Raw genomic sequence first — 8,815 nt, forward strand, 5'->3', positions numbered from 1 at the left:
CCAAAGGGCAACCCTCCTCCCAAAGGGGAACCCACCTCCCAAAGGGGAACCCACCTCCCAAAGGGGAACCTTTATCCCAAAGAGCAACCCTCCTCCCAAAGGGCAACCCTCCTCCCAAAGGGGAACCCTCCTACCAAAGGGAAACCAACCTCCCAAAGGGAAACCTTTATCCCAAAGAGGAACCTTAATCCCAAAGGGCAACTCTCCTCCCAAAGGGGAACCCTCCTCCCAAACGGGAACCCACCTCCCAATGGGCATCCCACCTCCCAAAGGGAAACCTTTATACCAAAGAGGAACCTTCATCCAAAAGGGGAACCTTTATCCCAAAGAGGAACCTTCATCCCAAAGGGCAACACTCCTCCCAAAGGGGAAATTTTATCCCAAAGGGCAACCCACCTCCCAAAGGGCAACACTCCTTCCAAAGGGGAAATTTTATCCCAAAGGGGAACCTTCATCCCAAAGGGCAACACTCCTCCCAAAGGGAAAATTTTATCCCAAAGGGCAACCCACCTCCCAAAGGGCAACACTCCTTCCAAAGGGGAAATTTTATCCCAAAGGGGAACCTTCATCCCAAAGGGCAACACTCCTCCCAAAGGGAAAATTTTATCCCAAAGGGCAACCCACCTCCCAAATGGGAAATTTTATCCCAAAGAGGAACCTTCATCCCAAAGGGCAACCCTCCTCCCAAAGGAGGGAGGGGCCTGGAGGTCTCAGGGACAGGAAGCAGTTGGTTCAGGAGGGAGGGGCCTGGAGGTCCCAGAGACAGGAAGCAGTTGGCTCAGGAGGAGGGGGCCAGAAGGTCCCAGGGACAGGAAGCAGTTGGCTCAGGAGGGAGGGGCCTGGAGGTCCCAGGGACAGGAAGCAGTTGGCTCAGGGAGAAGCTGCTGGAAAGGCTGCAGTGGGGACTGGTGGCTGCAAAGCAGAGTGGGATAAGCTGCGGCCTCCCCTCATTCCCCCAGCACTGTCCCCTGTGTTACACTCCCAGTTATACCCCCCCACCCACAGAAGTGCAACTGGGAGACTCACTGTGAGGTAAACTGTTACTGGGCTGCCTGGGAGCTGCAAGTGACTATTATAAGGGACTTTATGTGCAGAGACCATACAGCACTTACAGCAGGGGGAGCTACTCTCATTACTGGGCTGTGACTCAAACCGGACTGGGGCCCAGATCTACTAAATAACTGTCACACACATGTGAGCCTGGGGCCGGCACTGCCAGAGGGACTAGGCCACAAATTTTTGCTTTACTGCTGCCCCTCCTACATTCAGATGCTGAGACTGTTACATCAGATGTAGCTGTTGCTGGGGCCCCTGAAGTGGTTCGGGGGCCACCCACCAACCCCACCCGAGACAGGGTTGGAGAGGTGTTTAAACAAAGGCTGGAATTGTTCCGTGAGGAGCTGACTGTGGCAGAAAACATGGAGTTGACGAAAATGGTGCAGGAGGATGTGGCCCGTGAAGGACATGGCTAGCATGGTAGGCTATCGGTGTCCTCAGTGGAGAGTCGGGCACGAGACATTCTGAAGCTAGCCACTGCCTTCCCCACATTTCAAGAAGGGCAGGACAGCATTGATGCCTTTCTAGAGACATTTGAAATGATGTGCAGGGCCCATAACATCTCAGAAGAGGACTGGCCCCGAATCCTTTCTGGCAAGCTAACTGGAAGGGCCAGCACTACATTTCGGGCCTTGTCTGATGAACAAAGACTGGACTATGAGGAGATTAAACAAGCATTGCTGATCCGTTATGCCATCACCCCAGAGTTTTATCGGCAAACATTCCGGTCACTGCTAAAGACCCCACAGGATACTTACCTTGAGTTTGGTAACAAGTTATCAAGGGCCCTTGACAAGTGGGTTAAAGGGTCTGGGGCTGAAACAATGGATGACTTAAGGCAATTATGCCTGAAAGAGCAATTTTTGGAGCGGTGCCCCCCAGGAGTCCGAGAGTGGGTTGTAGACCGTGAGCCACAGACTGTAGAAGAAGCTGCCCTGTTGGCAGACAAGTATATGGAAACCAGGATGCCTACAAAGAGAGGGCCCCAAGCACCAGGTACAACAGGTTCCAGGGCAAGAGCGCTTCCAGGCTCTCATCCACGTTCCGCTGGCACTAATGCCACCCCCACCCATCGCTACCAGGGGCTGGGCCTAGAAGCTGCTTTCGATGCAGGGCCCTGGGTCACTTTCAAGCTTCTTGCCCTCTAAACCAGCGAGCTCCTTCTGTGTCAGGGGCTCCAAAGGTGACGCCTGCTCGACCTGTCGCCACTGTTCAGAAGGAAAGGGCAGAGTGTGACCTGCCTGAAATCAACTTAAGTGAGACCCCTGAATTTGCAGTAATGTAGATACACTGGGCAGATCAGTCCAAGAGAAGATGCCATGTGATCCCAGTGCAAGTAGATGGAAACCCAGTGGAAGGGTTCCTGGACTCTGGTGCCTTTATAACTCTGGCGGAACCTAGTGTGGTCACGTTGAACCGCATTGTTCCGGGGAAAACGGCCCGAGTGATTCTGGCTGGAGGACAGCGCAGAGAGTTGCCAATTGCACAAGTGACTTTGGACTGGGGAGAAGGGCCCGTGCTGCATGAAGTGAGGGTTATGGATCAACTTCCTGCTGATGTCCTGCTTGGGAATGATGTGGGAGACATTTGCTGCAGCAGCATCACAAGACGGCAGGCAGAGTCAGGCAAGCCACCGGCAGTTGTCCAGGAGGTAAGTGGGCAGACAGATGTGACTGATGACCCATTTGACATAGGTAATTGGCAGGATTTTAGGGCTGAACAAGCAGCAGAACCTAGTCTCCAGCCATTAAGAGACAGAGCTGGGCAAGGGGCGGTAGGTACCGAAGCAGGGGAACAAATAGTGCAGGCGGATGGGTTGTACTATAGAGTCCTCAAAAGCCCTAGGGGAAAACAAAGGGAAGCAGTTGTTGGTGCCTGCCAAATTTAGGACCCAGTTGCTTCACCTTGCACATGAGGTACCCCTCGCAGGGCACCAAGGGATTTCTCGCACGCGCTATCGCCTGCTACAAAATTTCTATTGGCCAGGGTTGTCACAACAAGTGGCGCAGTTCTGCCGATCATGTGACAGCTGTCAGAGGGTTGGGAAAAGTGGGGACCGGAACATGCATACATTGCGACCCCTACCAGTGATAGGGGAGCCATTTCAGAGAGTTGCTGTTGATTTGATAGGACCCCTTAGCCGGCCCAGCAGGACAGGTAAACAATATATACAAACCGGATTCCAAAATAGTTGGGACACTAAACTAATTGTGAATAAAAACTGAATGCAATGATGTGGAGGTGCCAACTTGTAATATTTTATTCAGAATAGAACATAAATCACGGAACAAAAGTTTAAACTGAGAAAATGTACCATTTTAAGGGAAAAATATGTTGATTCAGAATTTCAACAAATCCCAAAAAAGTTGGGACAAGGCCATTCTCCCCACTGTGTGGCATCTCCCCTTCTTCTTACAACACTCACTGTGTGGCATCTCCCCTTCTTCTTACAACTCTCACTGTGTGGCATCTCCCCTTCTTCTTACAACTCTCACTGTGTGGCATCTCCCCTTCTTCTTACAACTCTCACTGTGTGGCATCTCCCCTTCTTCTTACAACACTCACTGTGTGGCATCTCCCCTTCTTCTTACAACTCTCACTGTGTGGCATCTCCCCTTCTTCTTACAACTCTCACTGTGTGGCATCTCCCCTTCTTCTTACAACTCTCACTGTGTGGCACCTCCCCTTCTTCTTACAACTCTCACTGTGTGGCACCTCCCCTTCTTCTTACAACTCTCACTGTGTGGCATCTCCCCTTCTTCTTACAACTCTCACTGTGTGGCATCTCCCCTTCTTCTTACAACTCTCACTGTGTGGCATCTCCCCTTCTTCTTACAACACTCACTGTGTGGCATCTCCCCTTCTTCTTCCAACTCTCACTGTGTGGCATCTCCCCTTCTTACAACTCTCACTGTGTGGCATCTCCCCTTCTTACAACTCTCACTGTGTGGCACCTCCCCTTCTTCTTACAACTCTCACTGTGTGGCATCTCCCCTTCTTCTTACAACTCTCACTGTGTGGCATCTCCCCTTCTTACAACTCTCACTGTGTGGCATCTCCCCTTCTTCTTACAACTCTCACTGTGTGGCATCTCCCCTTCTTACAACTCTCACTGTGTGGCATCTCCCCTTCTTCTTACAACTCTCACTGTGTGGCACCTCCCCTTCTTCTTACAACTCTCACTGTGTGGCACCTCCCCTTCTTCTTACAACTCTCACTGTGTGGCATCTCCCCTTCTTCTTACAACTCTCACTGTGTGGCATCTCCCCTTCTTCTTACAACACTCAACAGCCGTCTGGGGACCGAGGAGACCAGTTTCTCAAGTTTAGGAATAGGAATGCTCTCCCATTCTTGTCTAATACAGGCCTCTAACTGTTCCATCGTCTTTGTCGCACCTCCCTCTTTATGATGCGCCAAATGTTCTCTATAGGGGAAAGATCTGGACTGCAGACTGGCCATTTCAGTACCCGGATCCTTCTCCTACGCAGCCATGATGTTGTGATTGATGCAGAATGTGGTCTGGCATTATCTTGTTGAAAAATGCAGGTTCTTCCCTGAAAGAGATGACGTCTGGATGGGCGCATATGTTGTTCTAGAACCTGAATATATTTTTCTGCATTGATGCTGCCTTTCCAGACATGCAAGCTGCCCATGCCACACGCACTCATGCAACCCCATACCATCAGAGATGCAGGCTTCTGAACTGAGCGTTGATAACAACTTGGGTTGTCTTTGTCCTCTTTGGTCCGGAAGACATGGCGTCCCAGATTTCCAAAAAGAATTTCGAATCGTGACTCGTCTGACCACAGAACAGTCTTCCATTTTGCCACACTCCATTTTAAATGATCCCTGGCCCAGTGAAAACGCCTGAGCTTATGGATCTTGCTTAGAAATGGCTTCTTCTTTGCACTGTAGAGTTTCAGCTGGCAGCGGCGGATGGCACGGTGGGTTCACTGACAATGGTTTCTGGAAGTATTCCTGAGCCCATTCTGTGATTTCCTTTACAGTAGCATTCCTGTTTGTGGTGCAGTGTCGTTTAAGGGCCCGGAGATCACGGGCATCCAGTATGGTTTTACGGCCTTGACCCTTACGCACAGAGATTGTTCCAGATTCTCTGAATCTTCGGAAGATGTTATGCACAGTTGATGATGATAGATGCAAAATCTTTGCAATTTTTCGCTGGGTAACACCTTTCTGATATTGCTCCCCTATCTTTCTGCACAACATTGTGGGAATTGGGGATCCTCTCCCCATCTTGGCTTCTGAGAGACACTGCCACTCTGAGAAGCTCTTTTTATACCCAATCATGTTGCCAATTGACCTAATTAGTGTTATTTGGTCTTCCAGCTCTTCGTTATGCTCAAATTTACTTTTTCCAGCCTCTTATTGCTACTTGTCCCAACTTTTTTGGGATTTGTTGACACCATGAAATTCTGAATCAACATAGTTTTCCCTTAAAATGGTAAATTTTCTCAGTTTAAACTTTTGTTCCGTGATTTATGTTCTATTCTGAATAAAATATTAGAAGTTGGCACCTCCACATCATTGCGTTCAGTTTTTATTCACAATTTGTTTAGTGTCCCAACTTTTTTGGAATCCGGTTTGTACTTACAATGGTAGACTATGCCACCCGGTACCCAGAGGCGGTGGCTTTACGGAGAATTGATGCCCCAGCCGTTGCAGATACACTAATTAAGATTTTTTCACGAGTAGGGTTTCCTAGTAAGATCCTATCTGATCAAGGGCCACAGTTTATGTCCCAGTTACTTCAGTGTCTATGGCAGCGCTGTGGGGTCACCTCTCTTCGCTCAAGCCGTACCACCCCCAAACTAATGGCTTGTGTGAGCGTTTCAATGGGACTCTTAAGAACATGTTATGAACTTTTGTGGAGGCTGGAGACGGTGACTGGGAGAAGTTTCTGCCCTGTCTTCTGTTTGCATATAAAGAAGTTCCCCAAGAGTCTACTGGGTTCTCTCCTTTTGAGTTGTTGAATGGGAGGCGGGTTTGAGGCCCCCTAGACTTGCTAAGGGAGTACTGGGAGGGTGGAGCCCAATTCCCTGAGTTTCCTGTAGTTCCTTATGTTCTACAATTTCGTAAACGTCTAGAGAAAATGACCGCTCTGGTGAAGGAACATCTGACAGCTACTCAAACCAAACAAAAAGTTTGGTATGATACGAATGCCAGGGACCGGCGATTTGGGCCAGGGGACAAGGTGTTACTGCTGACACCAATCAGGTCAGACAAGTTGCAAGCAGCCTGGGAAGGGCCATACGTGGTGGTACAATCCATTCATGACACTACTTACGTGGTCTCCCCTCTTGATAACCAGGACCAGTATAAGACGGTCCATGTAAATATGATGAAACCGTATGTAGAAAGAGAAGGCACCGTGGCTGCCATTTGTAGTCTGCTGGAAGAGGGACGCCATGGGGAGGCTCTCCCTGACCTCTTACAAGAGGCCCTGGGGGTTCAGACTTTGGAGGATGTTGCTATTAGTGAGCAGCTAACCAATGAGCAGAGTGAACAGTTGTTTCAGTATCAGTTTTCTGAGTGGCCATCGCTGCACCAATTGGGTTGTCCATCAAGTAAATACAGAGGGACATGCCCCGGTTCGCACCCCAGCATACAGGATAGCAGAATCCGTACGGGCTGCCATGAAAAAGGAAGTAGAGGAAATGTTGGCATTAGGGGTGATTGTTCCTTCTCAGAGCCCTTGGGCATCACCAGTAGTATTAGTCCCCAAGAAGGATGGCAGCACTAGGTTTTGGGTATACTATAGGAAACTGAACAGTTTCAGTTACAGACAGTTACAGACGCCTACCCAATGCCCCGGGTGGATGAACTTCTTGACCACCCGGGGAATGCCAAATACCTTACCACTCTAGACCTAAGCCGAGGATACTGGCAGATTCCTTTGGCACCAGGGGACCAAGAGAAGTCGGCTTTTATCACTCCCTATGGCTTGTTTCAGATTACCGTCATGCCATTTGGAATGAAAAACGCCCCAGCGACATTCCAGAGGGTAGTAAATCAGCAGTTGGAGGGGTACCAAGAGTTTGCTCAGGCATATCTGGATGATATAGCCATATTTAGAAACACCTGGGAGGAACATGTTCAGCACCTACAGAGGGTGCTGGAAAGGATCAGGCAGGCCGGGCTTAACCTTAATCCAGGGAAGTGCCACTTTGGGATGGCTGAGGTCCAATATTTGGGTCATCGGGTGGGAAGCGGGCGAGTGATGCCAGAACCTGCCATGATTGAAGTCATAGTAAACTGGCATAGTAAACACAAAAACATCGACGCTTTATCCCTAACTACAGTGCTATTGGTAAACCTCTGACAGATCTGCCGAGTAAAAGACGCCCACGAGTGGTAACCTGGACACCCAAGTGTGCTACCGCCATGTCTGCACTCAAATCTGCCTTAGTGAATGCCGCTGTTCTGGCTGCACCTGACTTTAGCCGGGGATTCATTGTCCACACTGACGCCTCCACCTATGGGATTGTGCTGTATTGTCCCAAGTGGATGAGAAGGGAGGTGAGCACCCCATTATATACCTGAGCTGGAAGCTGCTTCCCCGGGAAGTTGCCTATGCTACAATTGAAAAAGAGTGTCTGGCCATTGTGTGGGCTGCAGCCCTATCTGTTTGGAAGTGATTTCACTGTGGACAGGAAGCAGTTGGCTCAGGAGGGAGGGGCCGGGAGGTCCCAGGGACAGGAAGCTGCTGGCTCAGGAGGGAGGGGCCGGAAGGTCCCAGGGACAGGAAGCAGCTGGCTCAGGAGGGAGGGGCCGGGAGGTCCCAGGGACAGGAAGCAGTTGGCTCAGGAGGGAGGGGCCGGGAGGTCCCAGGGACAGGAAGCAGTTGGCTCAGGAGGGAGGGGCCGGGAGGTCCCAGGGACAGGAAGCAGTTGGCTCAGGAGGGAGGGGCCGGGAGGTCCCAGGGACAGGAAGCAGTTGGCTCAGGAGGGAGGGGCCGGGAGGTCCCAGGGACAGGAAGCAGTTGGCTCAGGAGGGAGGGGCCGGGAGGTCCCAGGGACAGGAAGCAGTTGGCTCTGAGAGGTCAGAGGGAAGAGGAAGTGGCTGCTGAGGGAGAAGCTGCTGGAAAGGCTGCAGAGGGGACTGGTGGCTGCAAAGCAGAGTGGGATAAGCTGCGGCCTCCCCTCTTTCCCCCAGCACTGTCCCCTGAGTTACACTCTAGCACCCGAGTTACACTCCCAGTTACCCCCCCCCCACACCTACAGAAGTGCAACTGGGAGACTCACTGTGAGGGGAGCTGTTACTGGGCTGCCTGGGAGCTGCAAGTGACTATTATTAGGGACTTTATGTGCAGAGACCATACAGCACTTACAGCAGGGGGAGCTACTCTCATTACTGGGCTGTGACTCAAACCGGACTGGGGCCCAGATCTACTAAATAACTGTCACACACGTGTGAGCCTGGGGCCGGCACTGCCAGAGGGACTAGGCCACAAATACCCCCTACAGTTGTGCCCCTGTTGGGCAGTTACACCTTGTTTGTGCCTAAGGGATTGCTTGTTAATAAAGCTGTGTTGTACCGTTACCTGCCCCTGTGCTGCTTATGTGCCCATAGTCTGGTCCCGTGCTCAGGGACGTCACAACTCCCACCTCCCAAAGGGCAACAGTAATAAATCATCCAAACCCCCCCTGAAGCCCCGCCCACGCCCCCCACCAGAAAAACCCTTCAACAGAAGCAATGGTATAAGACAAGTGGACACAATGCATAGATGGACCTGAGCCAA

The sequence above is a fragment of the Xenopus tropicalis genome, chromosome 5 (genome assembly GCF_000004195.4).
Source record: "Xenopus tropicalis strain Nigerian chromosome 5, UCB_Xtro_10.0, whole genome shotgun sequence".
NCBI lineage: Eukaryota > Metazoa > Chordata > Amphibia > Anura > Pipidae > Xenopus > Xenopus tropicalis.